Here is a 15,042-nt window from a genome sequence, read left to right on the forward strand (position 1 = left end):
TATTGCAGTTAAACATTCTGCCCAAGACTGCATGCTGAGACCATGGAGAACTGCAAACAGGGGACGGTGCTGTCCTCTGTAAAGGGTCTCTTAAGTCCTAGAGCCCAGTAATGCAGGCTGGACCTTGAGAACGTGGATCATTGCTCCCACTGTTATACCAGTAGCATGGAGGAAGCTGGTATCTCCAATGCTGAAGGTATTGGGAGAGGAATTAAACTGAACCTACGGGATAAAATCTGATTTCCCTCCATACATAGTGCAAATGAAAGTGAGGAATGTTAGTGGGAAATGAGCTTCAGTTTTAAGATTTCTGTATGGATGTAATATTAAAAAGATGAAAATACATTTTTAAGTGTGAGTCTTACAAAGTAGCTATCCTGAATAACTCTGTCTCTTTCTCTTCAGAGGGCTGATAGTGGTTGATGATACTGCTGTAAAGTTCAGGTCCACAAAAGTTAACTTGAAAGATAGAATAGAATGCTAGGATTAGAAATGAGATGTGATCCCCAGATTTAGTCCATGATTTGGGAATGAGAAATTACAAATTTACTCTAGTCCTTTCTTATTCTCTTGCCACAGCTACATAACTTGGGTGCCATTAGCACAACTGATACCTATATAAGGGCTTTTGAGCTGGTAGCTCTGGACCTACACAAGGCAGTAAACTGACGCGATTGAAACTCTGGGCATGCAAACTCTTTGTCTCTGCATTTCACTCTGTTCCTAGCTATTTCACAGGTGTATTCAGGACTTGTCTGCAGTGTTGTTTATAGTAAGATACTATGTCTGTGTTAATTGTAATAACTTGCCACTGGCCAGCTGGGAAGGTAGCTTATGCTACCACATCTCATCATGAGAGAAGTCCTGTAGAGGAATTAGAGAGTTGCAACTACATCTATTCAAACCTCATTTTTCTAGCACTCCTTGTTTGTTAACAGTGGGCCATATGATGTAAATTATCTCCTGTGAACATTCGTTTATGTGAAACTTTGTGTAACCTTATTCCTTGCTGTCTTGTTTTCAAACATCTTTATGACCATGTATTTCATTTCTGTGTGATTTTGGTTGTGTATCACTGGATTTTGGGGAGGTAGGAGGGAAATGCACTTGGTTTGTATTTTGTAGTGAACTTGTAAATATGAGTATAGGAAATACACTACATGCAAATGCCGTTCACGAGGATGCCGCAAGCTGGTGGGTGAACGTGTGCACTGTTAGCCACTAACTTCTGAGCAAGGAGCAGCCTTGTGGGGTGCTGCTTGCGTGCTTATGCTGGTTACATAAATTGCACCTAGGTCTCCTCCTCCTGAAATCCAAACTAAACCCCCCACCTCCCAAGTACATAAAGGTACAGCAAGCCAGGAGCCTCCCGGATTGTGGTGTGACAGTACAGCTCACAGAAGGTACAGGCCCTAGCATGTGATGTGTGTTAGGTCGGAGCAGGATGGAGCACTGCGTGTTGAGATCCTATAGTGTCTGTGGGCTGTACCTCGGGGTGCTGAAGATGAAAGCTTCAACAGTGTGAAGCTCTGCGTGGGCTGTGTTTGGCCCACAGGCTATGTTCACCATTCCTCATGTTCACTGGAATGTGGAACTTTCCAGCCTAATACAGATTGTGTTTGTTTTTTTAACTGGTTAACAAAATAGAACTTGTAATTATCCAACCCGAAGTGGGAGTCGCTTAAAATGCATTAGTCGAGGCCAAAGGAATTTCTGCTTCACCCGTGGCTCACACTAACTCTCATTCTCAGCAGTTCTATGGTGAGAAACAGCCAACTCGACTGCGGATAAACCATTTTTACTGGCATGGTGTTGCTGAGATTGATACCATGCATCTCGCTTTAGACTTGGGCTTTTACACAGTAACCCTGTATATCCCTTGGGTATGCTTTTACCCAAGTGTGAATTCCCCTCTTAGCTCTGTGCCCTCTTTGAGTCTTGAGGCTGAACTGATAAACCACAGCACCCCAGCTTGTCCTCTGTAGCTTTACCAAGGGGCACTTCAATATGTTCTGAATGAGTTTTAGAGAAAGGAGGCAAGCAGTTGGGAGGAGTCTTGCAGTTAGACAAGGTAACCCTGCTAAAATAAAGCAGAACTCACTGGTTCTATGGATTAGAGCACAGTGTCAAATGATTTTCAACAAGGGTTCAGACCATGAAGTTTGTCCCTGGTAGACTCCAGCTTATTCTGAATACAGTGGCTTCATCCTTCTCTCCTGCTCTTTGTAAAGAGTATATCTCTGTATTTGTTGAGTCCCTTTGAAGGTGGAGGGGAATTCAAAGTTGGTGTTTAATACTCAGTTTCTACTGTGTTTGGTAGAATACCTTGTCTCCGATGTAATGCTCCATTCACATCTACAGGCAACAGTGTACATCTTCAGTATACAGATGAAAGTAAGCATTTACCCATCCCCTTCTCTTGCAGACCAAGGGAAAGGAAGGAGGCTTTGTCAGAGGCCTTTGCAGAAAGCATCTACAAAGGTGATGAGGCATAAAGAGCAATCATAATGCAAAATATTCCACCTACAGGGTTATGTGACTGCCCAGCTGCAGCGGAGGAAGGAAAGGTGTGTGTGTGCAGCAGCTCTGCCTTGGCTGGCCTTGTGGCCTTAATGGCTTGATGATCTGGGGGAGAGGGGGGAGTATTTTTCCTGTTTTTCTCTTGGAACTTCTCCGATCAATAGACTTTCCAATAGTTACATGATGGAATGACAAAAAAGGTCCTGTTTCCTAAGAAATGTCCCTGGTGGCAAAGTTTTTAAAGGTCTGGGAGTTTCCCTATTGTATTTAATGGGGCCTTTGGCTCATAAACACGTTAAACAAAGAAACAATAGATCCCAAGGGGAATTTTAAAAGCTGAAGTGTAGGAACTTTAATAATATTATGAGGACCTAATATGTCTGATGTGGGAACTTCCATCGGAGGCAAGCATTCTGAAAGGAATGTTGGAAGTGAAGATTTAATTACATGATCTATTGTTAGTCGTTGATTATTATATTGACAGTGCCAGGGGCACTCCTGGTGCTTTACAGCTGATTGCAGAATAGCAATTCCCAGATCAAAGATCTTGATCACGCAGGGCTTTATTCGTGTAAGTATTCCCCGTGGTGCCTGATCTTATTCCATGGTAAAACTCAATAGTCCTCCCCAACGCAGCCCATCATAGACAATTAAAAGGACTTCAGCAAGAGCGCACTGATTAATTATCCTCCCCAGAACACTGAATATTCTGGTGCCATATATTGTATGGATCAAAGATATCTATTGTGTTTTAGCAAACCTCACATTTTTCTGCAGCTTTAATTCTCAATTACAGTGTCAGCAAACATGATTTCCATGATAGAAGCAGCTTATTTCTGGAAGGAAAAAGTCCATTGACTTGCCCCCATATGTTTTAGACCCTGTTGATTTAATGCAGCCAATTTGCTTGTGTGTAATTGTTCCCTCAGTGACCACTATAGCAAGTTTCACCTTCAGACAGATGCTGAATGTGAAGTACTCCTGCGAGCTATGCAGATGCTGCAGTCTCTCTTTTGCAGAGGGTTTTGCCTTTCTTTGTCTCATCCTGTGGCACTTTGCTCTCCACTGGAAATGCCACCAATGAGCAATGCACTTTAGATGGTTTTCTCATTCATCAGCTGAGATGGCTGTTGTTTATCCTGTGGGTTGCTGTAGGCAGCCCCAGAGATGAACACAGCTTGTGCAGCCATCGTTTGGCTTCTGTCTTTGAGACAGAACAGCTCCGGTGGGAAGAGATTGAGGTGACCGTGCGCAGGAAGCTTTTTTCCTCCATCTGTTAGTGTTTTAACAGAGCTTTTTGCAGCATGTCGTGCCGTTGCTCTAAAAGCAGTGGCATGGGGCACAGAGGAAGGTGTTCTGGCTGGCACTGTGTGATGATCTCCATGCCTAAGATTCCAGTTATCAGATTTAGATCCCTATCTGAATATGAGGGTCTAGAGAGTGGATAGGGAGTATTGCTAAAGAAGGCAGTTTGGATGATAACCTGCTCTTGAAAACACTTTATTCCTTTCAAGGTTGTTGAGTCATTAGGATTTAAGTATTTTAAGGTGTCATAGAATTACTCAGGGTGTTAATGGAGCCTAGAACTTAGTGCAGGAGTGAGCATTGCTCTGGCCAGTATGGATGGCACCGACCAAGTCTGTGTTTACAAGTGATAATAGGGAAGCACTTTTTCATGCAGCTCCTAATTACATTTAGAAACTTAATTCCACGAGATGATGTGGAGGTCACAAGTCTCTGTAGGTTCAAAATGGGACGAGGGTAATTTATGGAGGGTAGGTCCATTTGTGACTAAACACAATAGTTGTGGTGTGATCTCCCAGGCCTAACCTGTTGATTTCTGGAGAGCAGGAGGATGTCCCAGGGAAGAATTGTTTTATATATACACCCTGTTTCTTATACGCTTTATGCTACTGTTGATATCAATGCAGTGGGCTAAAGGGAGCTCTCAGCTACCTCAGCGTGGTTATTCTGCATTCTGAAGTGTTCCAGGTTCTTGGAACCTTCTGGTTTCAGACTTTAACAGTGTGGTTCATAGCGTTATTAATCCTCCTTCTATTGTATTCATAGCCACACAACCCTTCCTAAACTCCCTAACTCCTGTCTTGGCGTGCCTAGGGCTGAATTCTCAAGATGGGCTGGTCTGTAGTTGCTACTCATTCAACACATAAAATTCTGACTCCCTGAATCAATAACAAACCTTCAGAGGGTCATGGATCCTTTGGGATTGCTCAGATCCAGCAGCAAATGAGTGCTAAGTAACCTTCACAACTCCCTTCTAGCTTTCTCCTAGATGCTTTGGCAATAAGCAGTTTTGATGAGCAAAGTTGAAGTGTGGTTATGAAGTAATTTACTTAAGGTACAAGTGAAGGAACTGGGAACCAGAATTAGGATTATGTAGACACAGAATGTCAAGTTTCTGGCCAAATGATGTAATAGTGCTTTTGGAGGGCTTCTAAACTGTGTAATGCTATCTTAAGGATCAGCTTTACAGTCACAGGCAGGTTTGTCTGTCGTCAACAGAAGACATATCCTTGTGTTCCCCTCTGTCTTCCCCCTTTTGAGCTCTCACAGTTCCCAGTCTACCATATTAGCAAAGACTGTGGGTCAGTTAATTTTAGTTTATGTGAATAAACCGAGCTATATTACATGGGAACTGAAGGCGACTACATATACCGTTCAGTTCTCCTCCTTGGGAGGCATACAAATGGTGTACACAGGTAGGAACAATAACTGCTTCAGCTCCCACAGCTGATCATAAACCAGAGTTTTTGGTGCACAATCATTTGGGAGTGGGACAGACTCACAGCATAGGTCAGATACAGTCTTTAGGCTGTCACTTTGATCTGGACACCCATGGTATTCAGGTCTATTCTTGTGCGTATTCTGGTAGTGCTTGAAAACCCAAACTGAGCTTGGGATGCTGTTGTTAGGTGCTGTGCTAACACACACATCGTGTTTCCGTTTTCTGTCTTGAGTTCAGCAAGGAGCATCAAAAAGAAAATGGGAATGGAAGGTATGGAACCGCTGATAGGAATTGTCATAGCTCCTCTGAAAACAGAGAACATTCTCGGGTTCAGCTTTTCCCAAAGATAGGTTTTCCTAGGGATTGAAACATTCTCTTTGCTTTTTGGAACAACTTCAGACATGTTCTCTGTGTAATACCTTATGTCAGTATAAAGCCTCACAATAGAGCCTAAAACTAGACAAGTGATCCTGACACAACCACAATAGTGAGTAGAAGGAGAACCGAGATTCACTTTATTCAGAGCTCTTTTCCGAGTTTATCGTAAATGGATGCTTAAGAAACAGGTGACCTCTGAAGACCTGAGGATTGAAAGAATAGCTCAGAAGTGTCCATACAGGTTAGTGTGACCCAGAAAATATCCATTACTCATTCCTCTTTAACTCTGAAACAGCGATGCCTTTGTTTCTCTCCTTTTCTTTAACTCGAAGGCAATAACAGGACCTGTGGCTTTGCTCTGTACATGTCACTGCCTGCCAAGAACAGCAGGCAAATGAGTAATACTATTCCTCCCTTGAAATTCTTTCCTTGAAGTGAAATTAATGAACATCTTCACCATGAAAGAGAAGAATCCAGTTTAGTGGATTGAGAGGCAAAGGGGGGGATTTCGCCTTAGATTGGTTTACTCCATTTTCAATTGTTTTTGCAACACAAGGGTGGAAATTGCTAGGAAAACAATGAGAAAAGGAAAATAAGTATTCAAGTATCAAAAAAAAACCCTTATCTTGTGGCAGCTGGTTGATGAGAAGCCAGCAAAGCAAACTCAGGACAGCATTGTGATCAAACTGGGAAATGCAGTCATCATAAAAACACCTCTCCAGTCTCTGATGCTGGAATAGTCATTGTTAACCTATTTTTGCACCAAGAACCGGGAACTTCAGGACAGGACTTTGGAAAGGCCATCAGTTGAAAGAACAAAAACCAGCTCGCCACCAAGCAAGCTGCTGTGCTGATTCTTCAGGGGCAGGAGGTGAACATGAACAGTCTCTAGAGTAGCAGAGGAGATGAGTGGTAAAAGAGTTTGCTTTTTCCTTCCTTGTGTTTGAACAGTGTTCACTGGCTTTCGGTGGTGTTATCATCAGACAAGTATTCCCTTGTAAAACTGATACCTCCCAGTCCACTTCTTATTAGTAATGTAATAGGCGCGTTGAAGTCATGGTGGTCTAAGGATAGAATGGATGCTAGGCATTCAGAGAGAGATGAGATCTTTTATTAATATTTATATGTACATTCTGCCTTCCCTGTGAGACCTTAAAAGCATCTAGTAGGGCAATTTATAACAGGAATTGATGAATAAAAGGGATGCTTTCCCACCCTGAAACTTGTTCTCTCTGGGCATGGTGCAAGAAGGATAAGCAGAGTCATGTAAAGAAGCAGCTTTCTCAATATATGTGCTGTTTGCTTTGTGAATAAATAAAGGACTTCAATCTCCAGCACTGTTTTTGCTGTGATGAATGCGCTGTAAATGCTGATGGATGGATGAGGGGAGGATAGAAAGATAAGTCTGACACATGTATGGCAGTTCATACATGGATTGAAAGTGACGTGTATTTACCACCCAGATCAAATTCTTTCAAGAGCCAGAGCTGTCTAGACCAAGAGCAGATATTTATTTTTAGGGTTGATCTTTGTGGGGTTTAGTAGCAATGCTCCTCCCCTGGGGTAAAAGCAGGGGAGGGGAGAACACAAAATCCTTTTGAGCTTCCATTGTTAAAACAGGCTTATGGGAGAAAGATTAATTCTGAGATCAAGCTGTATTGTTGTGATATTCCTCCTGAGACGTTCTCTGCTTTAAATTGGCTCAAGGAATCCGTGTAATGAAACTGGCTTTTGAAAACTAAATGATGTATTTAGAGAAAAAAATCACTTTGTAATTCAGATAAAGGGTATGATAGTGAACTTTCTGCTTCAGTTGATGCAATCCTGGGCAGTTAATTTTACCAGGAGTCAAAATGTGTAGATGGATGCTCCATCCCTGGCGGTGTTCAAGGCCAGGTTGGACAGAGCCTTGGGTGACATGGTTTAGTGTGAGGTGTTCCTGCTCATTGACGGGGAGGTTGGAACTGGATGATCCTAAGGTCCTTTCCAACCGTAACTATTCTATGAGGTTTGCAGGTTAGGGCAAATAGATATGGTTCTGTTCACTATAGCTACACTGAAGGAAGGAGTTTGACCTATTCTGCTAATAGTACCCCCTTTTTAGCAAATAGGTGAGCTATTGCTAGGCTCTGACATGCATTGCTTCTGTGGTTTGGTTTGCCCCCATGAAGCACCTGCACACAAATCAATCAATTCAAACATAGCAAGCACCAACTTCGATTAGAATCATAGAATCCTAGAATAGTTAGGGTTGGAAAGGACCTTAAGATTATCTAGTTCCAACGCCCCTGCCACTGACACTAAACCACGTCAAACTTATTCATTATGTTCCACTGGACTGGGGGAAATGAGCAATCTGAAGGTGGGTTATGAAGCTTTTCAAATGGGTTACTCAAATTGGAAGCCTGAAGAGATGGACCTTATAGAATCCCACACTGGTTTGGGTTGGAAGGTGTGGCAACGGAGGCACAGACACCGTTTCTGGTTACAAACTAAACCCTTTGTCCAGTGAGATTACAGGCTTTTAGAGCGTTCTGAGTAGCGGTTAGTAGCGGATAGCTCCTGTGGCACTTTTCTATCACAACACGATGATGTGCTCTCTCAGCCAGTCACCTTACTGTCCACGCACCCTTGCTTAAGCAATTACTTCCAAACATAGTTCTGTTCTCACTGTCACTACTCGTTACATCCTATTTCACTTCCTCTTGACCCCACGGTCATTATCTTGTCTTGAGCATCCTTCTGTTCCCAATTTATAGTCCTCAGAGATTATCTTGTTCTTTCTTCAGTTCCACCTGATGTTCCATCTCCGGTTCCTCCCGACTTGTTCTGTTCACTTCTTCCAAGGTTTGTGGCTGATAAGAGTCCAGATGTCCGGGCTCTTGTCCAGGACCACTGGTGCAGCTTCTTGTGCAGCATTCCCCACAGGAAAGGACCTTAAAGCTCATCCAGTTCCAACCCCTGCCATGGGCAGGGACACCTTCCACTAGAGGAGCTTGCTCCAAGCCCCTGTGTCCAACCTGCCCTTGAACACTGCCAGGGATGGGGCAGCCACAGCTTCTCCACGCACCCTGTGCCAGCGCCTCAGCACCCTCACAGGGAAGAGCTTCTGCCTTAAGAGCTCATCTCAGTCTCCCCTCTGGCAGGTTAAAGCCATTCCCCCATGTTCTATTCCGTGTTAAAGGTTCCTCTCCAGATTCCTTGTTGGCTCTTTTAAGTGCTGGAAAGATTTGAACAACTTGGATGTATTGTTAAAACATGAGTCTTCTAGAGAACCTGCAGTGAGATCCTAGCAGCAGGATTTCACCACCAGCAAGTGGGTGCTCATATTCCTTTTTGCCATCCGGGGAGAAGACAGACCTGCTTAAGACTTTCAAGATGTTCTAAGGGCCTCCCATTGAACATCTCCATACAAAATGAGGTTTTGTTTCTGCAGCATTTTGTCTAAACAGGGCCTGGTAACTGCCTATTCACAATGTACTAACATCCAGGCACCAGAAAGCGTTTGTGTTTAAACACGTTCAATCCCAGACCTGTAGCAGTTGCTCTGAAGAGCCTCCCAGTTAAGGCAGAAGTAAACGTGTTTCTTTCTTTTTCCCTTTTCAAAACGGGTTTATGGGGAGGATGGGAATAAAAGCTGGTGAATAGGATGGAGTTCTTGTTTGATATTCATGACAGTTTGTAAGTGAGAAGCAGGACGATATTTAGTTAGAGGCCGGTGGCTGCCTTTCACCCCTCGCACCAGGTACTCGGCGCTAGCTCTGTGGCGCTGGAAGGGCACATCCCTGCTCTCCAGGCTGGCCTCCACTAGATGACGGTGTTGTACCAAGTCAAAAGGCCTGTGCCGGATCCCGCAGCAGCCCTGGGTGCTTTGCTCTTGACATTGAGGGCAAAAGCAGGAATTCTGCACTAAATAGGTGCTTTGTCTGATGGATTTGCTGTATAACTGCATAGGGAGATGCTGAGAACAAAAAGACTCTCAGAAGTGTCAGCAAAAGTGTCAGCGGGTTCATCTGGGATTACAGACGGGATTCAGCATTCCCACCTATCGATGGAAATGTCTGTGTGAAGAGGGCAGTTTCAGCTTTGCCATGATACCTGCGGTAGCAGCTCAGGGTGCAAGGCTGTGTAGCAGCCACGTTCTTTACATTCCTGGGCACGTATACAGTGCAATTATTACTTACAGGGGGCTCAAAGACCAGCATGAGCTGTCTGTAGCTGTGGAAACACAGTAAGTTTCCTCCTGAGAGCAGGAATTAGGTTTTAAGCAGATGTGGCATCTCGGGTATTAGAAAGCAGCATTGCCCCTGTTGCCCATGGGAAATGGCATTCAGTGGCCAGGATTAGAATACTGGCGTTTCTGGCTACCAGTTCAGTAGAGAAGAATATATATTAGAATTGATTTTGCTTTTTCCCCAGTTCTGTCAATACTCTTTTCTTCTGACTTGATGCTTCCATCATTTCAGATAGTGACAGATAGTGAAGTTTTTATGTGATAGTGAATAAAACAAGATGAGTGGATCAGGAGCTTCTCATCTGTATGCCAGGATTTAAGAACAAACATCCATATGATTTCCTGCCAGTTGACAAGTTCATATTGGATAGGAGCAAGTGCTTTCAGTCATCATAAACCAAGATTCATTATTACACAGAGTAGAAGATGTTGCAGTTGATCTTTCTTTTCAAGACATTTGGGATAAATCACTGTATCAAAAAGACTTTTACGGATGCTTTCACAGAATCATGGAATGGTTTGGGTTGGGAGGGACCTTAAAGCTCATCTAGATCACCTACAATTTAATGGCAGGATTAGTGTTGCAACATATATGGAGGTCAAGATAATGAAATGGTCCATCAAAACACATTCCCAACTTAGGGAGAACGAATCACAGCAAAAACAGGGTGCCAGGACAGAGCCAAGTCTTGATTAGCCTTGAAATTTGAAGACATCTGGATCCAGATCAAAAGCTGTGGTCGACTTTCTTCTCTAATGCGAACTGAATGCAGACATCCTTGGACTTCGTGTTGAGCCAGTTCTGGAACCATCCCCCTTTCTAATCTTTATTGATCTGTGTCCTTTTTTGTGTGGAGCTAAATTAAGAGAATTTGGCTTTCTCACCAAGTGGCCGAGCCAAACACTTGGGAAATGCAAGAATTGAAGTTGTTGCTACAAATCCCCTTTGTGCCATATGCATTATGGTATTGCCTTTAATCACAGGCTCACATGCTATTAAATCTCCGCACTGTTTAAAGTGCGGGGTGGCTATTGCTCACTTACTGAGCAACTATTTCGTGTTTTACCTTCATTGTTCACTGTACACCCCATGGCTTGTTTACTGCACACTATTCAAAGCCTGCTCTGAATACAGAATTATTCGTTTCCTTGGGAGCTTTCCTTCAGCAGTCATTGTATCTGTGAGCTCCACAGGCATGAAATGATCTCTCTCCTCAACGCCGCAATGAAGCAAGGGGATGCTGCACCCTGACTCGGGCAGATGGCAAACAGATACGAAGATGAACTTAAAACATCACCAAAGGTTTTTGGTTGTCTGGGGCTTGATGGTTTTTGCCTTCCTAACTTCATGGCATTGCAAAATATGCTCTCTGTTCAAAGTGTAGTTCTTACCAATTCCAGGTCTAGCTGTGAATCCTCACTGGTTCTGCAGATCTGACTTGGGGCCTCCTGTTTGGTCCCAGATAGGATGACTGACAAGCCATGAAAATGAGGATTAACTGATTTGCTTAGCAACACATACAAACACTGTGGTGGAGGGTGGGATGGAGCAACATTTATCCATCTTTAGGAGAGACCTGGACTGATAAGCAGAAGAAAAGACTCAGTTTCCCTACTCCCAGATGAATCCCCAAACCCCTTCCTTCAGCTGAACCCTGGCAATGAAGCATTTCTTGCCTTTGCTTTTACAGAGTCTAATTTTTACCCTCTGGAAGCTTATTTCTCTGGTGAGAAAGTTTTCTCCAGGAGGCATTTCAGAGCAGGAGCTTAGTTTGGTCACCAGCAATCCAGGGGGGCAAGTGCTTTCCCCACTGATTATAGAAGGACCCAAAGGACCTCATCCTCACTAGTCTGAAGTTAGTGTAAATCTCTGCTAGCTGCTCTTAAACCCATTCAGTGCATCCCTAGTTCTTTCATAATAAACACCCTGCACTCAGTTTTTGCCCATCCTCTAGTCCTTGCCTCACCAAAGCGAGTTTCTTTCCCTTCCTGGTAATCTTGTACTTTTTGCCTTCCATGTCAATGCCCTTTTGCCATCAGTAGTACTGGTTTGGCAGCAAGGTGGTCATTTAAAGCACAGGAGTTTGAGTTTCACATGAACAGCAGGAGACACTTGGATGAGCAAAACTCTCTCTTCTCCATCAGGAATTTCTCTGAAGTAGAGAGAATTCCAGATTTTTAAAAAAACTTTGCCCCAAATGCTGTATTTTTCTCCAGTTTCATTCTTGGAAAAGGCTGATTGTTTGGGCTAAAATTTCCCTTGAAATAAATCAGCTTCAGAGGGACACTCAGCATGGAAAATTTCAGCCAGGGTAGCTAAAGGTTGGCAATGTTTTCAGCAATTGAAAAGAGGGGATTTTCTAATGAATAGGAAGTGTCAAGCAACCTTTGTCACAATGCTACCAGCCCTTGCTTAGAAGAAGTCCAATTATCAAATGTTTCAGTGGAATCATCTCTGCCCCAGAAAGAAGTTCCATTTGAGTGCCAAATCCTTCGGGCTTAATACCTTTGTTACTAAAGGAAGCCTCCATTGCCAGCCTCGAAGTACTTAGAAAGGAATGTTCTACTTAATTCCCATTCATAGTTGTAATTCATGACTAGTCTGAACTTTGAGTGCACCTGTAAAGGCACTGTTTGTGTGTGTTGTGTTGCTGGCAACAGTGACTGTAGTAAAAGGCATCTCATAGATGCCTCGGTTAAAGCATTTTCCTTTGGATAATGGGAATATGAGTCAGTTACAGCAATTCAATGGAGATCAGAATCAGGGGAGAAGGTTGGGAGATGAGGTAAGTGGCACTGCTGTTATCTATGCAGTGTTTTCTGGAGGAACACAAAATATCCCTCTCCAGTCTTAAGCAACACTAATATGGAGGGGAGAATATTAGCAGTGACAACGAACGTGGTGTAGGGGTTATTGAAGGCTGAGCCCATCTTCACCCTGAGGGGGGGTGTATGTGTGTAGGCAGTGATGAGTTCTGAGATGGGCTTGCAGATATAATTCAGAGACCAGTGGCAGGGAAACCAAAATTAGAGCCAGGAGCTGCATTCACTTCAAGTGCAGCACTGACTTGTAGAGGGGGAACGTCAGCACGGGATCTTCCCACTCAACTCATTGCTGGGTTAGAGGCTTGGTAAAAGCAAACGCATTTATCTGCCTTGTGTCAAAGCTTTTAAAGAGGGAATTGGACAGAGTTTCTCCTTGAGGAGAGGTTCCACTGAGGTATCAATGGGGTTTATTTTGAAGGCATTGGAATTGTTTGACTGTCTCAAAACCTAGTTCGGCCTGTGGAATCTTTACAGGTACTAAGAACAAAAGGATCTAGGCAGAGTCCAAAAGCTGCACAGTTGATTTGCAGTGTGAATTAAAAGGTTGTTTGCCCAGCATTTGATGTTTTAATCTTGTTTTGGGAAAGAAGAAATTAAAACTGAAGGAACAACTTAGGAGACAATCTCTGCCTGCGGTACATCATTCAGAGGTGTGATGCAGACCACGTATCTTGACATTTCATCAGATCTTTAACTTAATTTCGTTTCTCTATCTTGTGGCAACATGCTGGAGTGCTTATGTACCATCAGCTTCCAGTACTGGGTATAGCAACCATTGAGGGAAAGACAGTTGGTAGGCTAAAGAAGGGCAAAACAGAGACACAACAGTAGAACAAAGTGGTAAATTAGGAGAAAAGGGTGGCAGCTATCTAAGACCTGGAAATCTGCCTTTTCTTCTACCAGTTTATTATGCTGACGTCCTCTTCAGTCAATTTGATTTGCCCAGGAATCAATTCTGCAGGCCACATAAGGCTTGTAGCATTAACAGCTCGGTTGGTACCCAGGAACTCTCTCTTTGAATTGGATTTGCTTAAGGAAATGACTGAAGGTTCTGATGAAGGAATGGCTGCATTTCCCTAAAGATGCTCTTCTCAGAACTAACAAATTACCAAGACCAACCTGAAGTAATATCCAACCACTTCCTAATGATTCCCAAATATGCCTCTTTTAGTGGATAACTTCATGACAGTCCCTGTAGGGATGGAACTTTTAGTTTATACAAGGCTATGATCAGCTTTGTTTTATGCCTTCATGTAGTACTTTCTTCTATCAATACTTTAACAAATGTACCTGTTGATTGAAGTTACCAGGACTCTTCTTTTCCTCAAAACAGATAATACAGATTTTTTTACTTCAAGACTCTTATAAGTAACTGTAGATTCAAGTAAACCTTCAGATTTAAGGAAAATGAACACTCCTTTTGAAACTCAGATCTGAAACTTAGGACTCCCTAAAATTCCTCTTTGGAATCAATCAGACTTTAATCTGAGCAGCTCAGAATATGCAGAAATTTCAGGCATGGAAATGAATTTAGGAATTACCTTTCCGACTTAAATTGATGTTCAGATGGGAAAAATGCTCCTTCCCAGCTCCATGTGTGATTGATGTGAGATTTCATTGACAATGACTAACCAAAAGTAGAGCGGAATGCTCCTCGTTTTCCCTGTGAATAGCTGAGAGGTTTCTTCCCTCTTTTTTCCCCTGTTATTTAGATAGGAGCAGAGAACAACAGAGGCCTTGGGCAGGAGGATGATTTCAGGCACCAAGTGGAGAGTACTCCTAAATTACTGTCCATTTTCAACGCTGTTTGCCAGGAGTTGGCAGAGATATTGCATGTAAATACTGCTTTAAACTACATTAAGCTCGAGGAATGGTGCTTTGGATGCCTCTACCTACCAATTTCATGTGAGCTTAACAAAATATTGACTTCAAACGCAATCTTTGTCCCTGAGTTGTACTCCCCTGACATTCTGTCCATGACTCCTGCACTCGAAAGTGTAATTGGCTCAAAGCATTCGATACAGCTTCCTTTCATTGCGCAACAGTGATAAGGGTTTAATTCTAGGGCAGTACTAGTGAAAACCAAAATCACTGTAATTTTCAGTACTTCATAGGTTAAATAAGAGTCAAGAATGTCCCTCTGTAAAAGTATTTAAAACATGCCACTTGAGACAGGTATCATCATAGAGTGCTTTGGGTCAGAAGGGACCTTAAGGTTCATTCAGTTCCAACCCCCTGGCATGGGCAGGGACACCTTCCACTAGAGCAGCTTGCTCCAAGCTCCTGTGTCCAACCTGGCCTTGAACACTGCCAGGGATGGGGCAGCCACAGCTTCTCT

The sequence above is a fragment of the Pezoporus flaviventris genome, unplaced genomic scaffold, assembly GCF_033815535.1.
Source record: "Pezoporus flaviventris isolate CSIRO_AGI_PZ_B2104156 unplaced genomic scaffold, CSIRO_AGI_Pfla_v1 ptg000021l, whole genome shotgun sequence".
In the NCBI taxonomy this organism is placed as follows: Eukaryota; Metazoa; Chordata; class Aves; order Psittaciformes; family Psittacidae; genus Pezoporus; species Pezoporus flaviventris.